A 6,000-nucleotide genomic window follows, 5' to 3' on the forward strand; every position below is an offset into this window, starting at 1 on the left:
TTCTTTCAGGTTAACAAGAGGTGCACCCCAATCCTTGAACTCCCTTGAAGAATTTCCTTGTAGCATCTAGCCCCTGACACTGAACACTCACAAAATTACCAGGTTCGCTATCCCCAAGGGGACAGCATACATGCACAGTTGCTTGATTCACCTGAGAGTCAGCTCCTATATAATATCACAGCACTCAGATATGATTATACTGAGTACAATCATAAGTTTATTATCAGAAGCTAAGATTTAAGAGATAGTGAGTAAGTATAATGGAAACAGAAATGGTTACATATAAAACAAAATCATAAAATGCAAACCACACTTATCAATTGTTACTTTTCCTATACAATAAAGTAGATTTGCCCCCAAAGGTTCAGTATTTTGCAAGCTAGCTGGTTTCAGACAAACCAGGAGCCAAGTGTTCATGAAGCATCCATCTCTGCCAGGGGGGTTACATAGGGATCCCAGCCATGTTGATTGGAGACACTGGGAGATTGCTTTAGGTCAGATTAACTATTTTAGACAAGAGTTTAACCTGTTAAAGTTAAGTTTGGACTCTAGGAAGTGTTTTATACTTGTTTTATATGTAACAATTTCTGTTTCCATTATTATCCTTACTTGGTATCTCTTAAATCTTAATATTTGATAATAAACTTATGATTGTTTTCACTATAAATATAGCTCAGGCTGTGATATTACATAAGTGTTGATCCTCAGTTGACTCAAACAAGTTAGTGTGTACAAGGTCCCCATGGGAATAGCAAACCTGTTTTTTCTCTGACTGTCCAGTGGTGAAAGGCTGGACACTGCAGGGAGCATACCGAGGATTCGGGGGTTGAGGTGTGCCTGTCACTCAGAGGTCTGTGGAGGTCTAGCAGATAGTGCTTGTGTGGCCCACGGGTTCTTGGTTTCAGGGAGCTGAGATACAGCAGGCACAAACACTGCTTCATGCTAAGGGCAGGTAGTGGTGAGATACTTGACATCCCTGGGTACCCTTAGGGAGTGTCCCAGAGGGAGAGGGCAGGATTTGGCCTTAGTTCTCCCCTCCCAGGAGATAGTACTAGGCATCAACTAAGGCAAGAGTTCTGAAACTGGGGGTCATGACCCCTCAGGGAATTGCAAGGGGGTCACAAGCTGTCTGCTCCGTGAGGCTGACATTCCCGAGCCACCATTAAATTAAATTACCCCGTGCCCCCCGTTTTTAATTTATAAGGGTGGGTCACAGTCAGAGGCTTGCTGTGTGAAAGGGGTCACCAATACAAAAAGTTTGAAAACCACTGAACTAAGGGAAGACATCTATTTGGTGTACAGCTCTGTGTATGTGTGGGAGGCAGGTTTAAGGGAAATGAAAACCCCACAAAGATTATGTGAGGTCATATAAAAAAGTGATTTGTTTGGAGAGAGAGTAATTTCATCCAGAAATGAGGTTGGGTCAATAACACCTGAGTTTGATAATCACTGAACTGAATATTCTGAAGAGAAGCTTCTCTAAGTTTATACAATACGCCAGCCCTAGAATTTTCCAACAAGGGATCTCAAGTCACAAAGTACTCAACCAATGAGCTATTGAGTTAGAAACATCACAGTTCCAGAACAAACTGATCACAGCTTCCAGGCATAACCATTTCTTGCTTCCTCTGAAAGCTGTCTTTGCCATATTAACCCTTTCACTGATCTTATGTACACCACAGGTAGAATGGTTTAACCTAGGATTGTCTTTATGCCCTGGTCAAATTCAGCATAATTATTACATCTGCCTAATTTTCTGGGTGGCTTTACTTATATATAATATAACATGTCACCTCCCATCTCAAACTGTTGCAGGTGTGGGACTGCTGGTGCTACAGTGGTTTCCTTTCTCACTCCATAGGCACTGTATTTCATCGTGGGTGAAATGCATCTTGTACAGTACGTATGGATTTTGTAATTCTGTAAAGGTCTTTGTAAAATGTGATTATATAAATAACAATATTGGTACTCTGCACTGTGAATACTGTAATATCATTTTTGAACATCATGCCTGAGGATCCTTTAGATAAGGGCTTAAAAAACTAAGTTTAGAAAAAAATGAGACTTAGCCATAACTAGAGAGAGGCCTAAGCAGAGATGCTTGCATCCAGGCTGAGGTCTGTTTCCCAAAGTTTGTTTCCCGAGTGCTTGGATCCTTTGTTTTTATTTGGGCCCATTATAGCCAAAACTTGAACTGAACCCAAACCATAACTCTTTTGAAGCGTCAAATATTACGCTAACTTGGCATGCGTGAATGTGTGCGCTTGTACATAGGCATATCTGATGAGTGAATTATGTTTTCTGAACTTTATAGTTTTCAAAGTACTAGACAAATGTGAGGAAAAACTAGTTTTGTGCTATGTCCAACCGGCATGAACCAGGAAGGATGCTGGAGATCTCACAACTGTGTGTGTTCTCAAAACAAGCTTTTCTATCCAGTTTAGAGATTAGAGAAGACTGGAAAGACTTTGGATAAGCTTCCTAAACTGGGATGCCTAACTGAACCTCCACACCTTTTGTAGATTAGTTCATCTTCAGGTTGAGCTCTTCTTGCCACATGCATAGAAATTCACCATAGTAAAGCCTTTGCGTTCATTTACGATCAAATAAAGGACAAAAGTCTGGTCTTGGATATGCACATGCAACTCCTGTTAAAATGTTTAACCCCTAGAATACAGGTATTTTCCAGATTGCTGGCCAAAGAAATGCTTAAGTAGTAGCATCTGTAGGTGTATGTATACATGCATGAGTGTGTATGTATAAATAAACAAATATACATTTTTCTGTAGTGTGTCTTTGTGTGTGAGAATATATTTATAAAGAAAAAGCATTCAGAAATATTAATTTCAGGAGGCGCTTGTAGCATCCACTATATTTAGGTTGCCTAACAACAATAAAGATTTTTGTGACCTTTTTTGTGAAACACTAATATCTCCAATGTCTGCAGCAAATGTTTAAAATTCAGCAGGAATAATGCTAGGGAAATGCCTGTGCTTTGTCCCATGATATTCCATAAAGGTTTGGCTGAAATGTATACTAGTTATAGTCACCATTTCCCTTTTGTCATTTGTGTTGCTCTGGAAAGTTTTGGCAGTGTGCCAGAAAAAATTGAACGAGAATATTCTGAAGAGCTGGGACCATACAGCCAGCAGCAGTAAACACTGCACTAGGACACCTGGGATCTGCCAAAGCAACTGTGGCAGAGGGGAAGTACCTCAGGCAGAGGGGAGAGCTGGCCAGGCTCCTCCCAACCACCTCTCTGGACCCAGCACATAGCCCCAGTTTCTTACTCCACCTACCCCCAGCTCCCCCAACTCATGGGATGGGAAGGAGGGGGGAGAGAGAGAACTGGGCTCCCTTGGCCACCAACGGCACCCAGCACGAGTCCCCAGCTCCTATCCTCCACCCCAGAGAAAACAGTCTTCTCCTGCTACCTGCTAATGTAGTTAGTCCTGTAACTCAAGTGATAGAAATCCATACTAAACTTTCAGGAGTCAAACCCTGTGGGTGATGCGTGATGTGGAGGGCAGTTAGTTGTACGTAATAGAATTTGTTTTTACCTTTTTCAAAAAAAGAAAAAACACACACCACATACATAAACGCTAGGAAATTACATTCAAAAACCTACTTTAAAGAAAGATGCAAAGTCAAGGACTCACAAAAAGTTAGGAAATTCCAGATTTAAGGTCCAACCTTAATTTGGTCCCATGGTGCATATGTATTATGATACAGTTTTTAATTACATGATCACATACTATTTTTTCCAGAGGTCTTCTGCCTCCCTCAGTGCACAGGACCGCCACACAAGGTGGCAGAATTATGGGCAACCTTAATTCTAGCATTTCCTAATTTTCAAATGCTTGCAACCTAAATAACTTTCTTTTAACATATTTTGTGTGTATATTGTAATCATACTGATTTCAGAGTGAATCTACTGAGCCAAATTGATCTCTTGTACAACTTCTATGAAGTCAACGGTGTTTTACCGGAAGTGAATTTATACCATTTGATCTAGTGAAATATATATTCCAAAATCAATATTAAGCATCCTGGATACTCTTTGAAATAGATTGTAGGCATTAAAAATGTGTAAAGCTCATACTAAACAATAGCGTCCTATTCTTTATTATTCGTTGTGGTTAATAAATAAACCTCTAGCTTCCCCATAGTTGTTTCCTGGGATCTTGGTGGACATCTGTATTGATGATTTAGGAGGCTATCATCAGTAAAGCTTTTTCTCTTTACATATTTACCAAAAAGTACAGGGTTTTTGAATAAATGGCTACTGTTCAATTAGCTCTTTTTAAATTACCTTTTGTATTGGTGAGCTTTAATTTATCAGTTGTGAAATTCTTTAGCAAAACACAAAAAGTTACAAGACGCTGACTCTCTGCATTTGCTGGGAGGCACCATTTCATCTGGTTAGATGAGTGACTCATGAAGGTTGCGAAAACTCAGAATTTCCATATAACAGTACTGTTTGGTAGGATTTTCTGACTTTTGTATTTATCATTAAAGGCAACATGACACCATGCCAAAGAAAATATATAACCTTCCTAATGTACTTTCCTGATCATAAATGGGTTTGGATATCCTGTACTGAAATATCAGGTTAGATCCTTTGTAGACTATGAAGACTACTCAGAATAGAACACTTCTGGAGTGCATTAAATCGGTGTTAATTGAGAAACACATATGCCAATGACATTTTAAGCTATGCTAAATAAAACCAAACCTTTAGCAGGTCCCTATCACACAGAGATTCTGAGACTTCACTGAACCTGCTGCTGTCATCATTTTTTTTTTCAACTGTGCATATGTTGCTTGCAATGATATATGGTAACTCCTGATGCAAATACCACTCATGCTGTCACAGCTAAAAGGCCCAGAAATAGCATACAAACATAATGCCTTTTTTTCCTGTTTCATCCTATAAAAACCTATGACCAACAGCATGCATTTGGTTCACTTTCCCTGCTATTGTCAGATGGTCTGACTTTACCCACTGCAGCAAATTATGTTTTAATGAAGAAAATCACCGTTTCTGGAATTTATAAGAGACTGATCCTGCAAGGTTCTAAGGACCACTGAAGCTGCTCAGTACAGTATCTCACACGAGGGACTTGGACTTTGCAGAATTAGGACCAAAGGACCTGATCCAGTGCCCATTAAACAAAAAGGCTTCCATGACATCAGTGGACGTTGGATCAGGCTCAGATGTGTTGTGCATGCATGTGCTTTATCTTGTTCTTTAGTTACATAAAGCCATTTGAAAAACGCAAAGCAAAATTGGGGTTGAAGTCCCAGTTGTGTCAATACACTCAAGCAATGTGGCAATATTTAGTTGCATAATTTGATTTGTTACAGAAAATAAAAGGGCAACCTGGGGTTACCAAGGCCTGAGCTCAGCAAGACCAGTCACATATTGTAGGTCTGTGGTGAAATCCTCTGATGTGTGTCACCAGGAATTGCTGTAGGGGACTAGACATCCTGATAATATCGGGACCAACCCAATATTAGGGGCTTTGTCTGATACATGCAACTATACACCTCCTCCCCCCAAAAAGTGTCCTGATTTTTCACACTTGCTATTTGGTGACCGTAAATTGCTATGATGCGCCACTTGTTAAATTAGTTTGCAGGATTGTTTGTTACAGCAATTGTCTCTTGCAAAGAGCTGTGGCAAGACCGCAAGGAGGACTTATGAAGAGCCTAGAACTATTAAGCTTGAATGCCATAGCCACTGGGAAATCCCCCTGGCTATTAAAGTGATGATGAAACCTATGGGACCATTGCTATTCAATATTTGCATGGAACTGGACTGAAAGGGAGGTTTGTTTGGTGTTTCTTTAATGTTATAGTTCCTGCAACTTTTTTTCTTTAGGACCTTTTAAAAAAATATAACGAAATAAGTACATTTAAAGCTAAACAGGTGCTATTTTGTACACTTGAGCACTACATTCAGGAGGAGGCGGAAGGAGTTTGTGATTAAGTCACTGC

The sequence above is a fragment of the Trachemys scripta genome, chromosome 1 (assembly GCF_013100865.1).
Source record: "Trachemys scripta elegans isolate TJP31775 chromosome 1, CAS_Tse_1.0, whole genome shotgun sequence".
Classification (NCBI taxonomy): Eukaryota; Metazoa; Chordata; order Testudines; family Emydidae; genus Trachemys; species Trachemys scripta.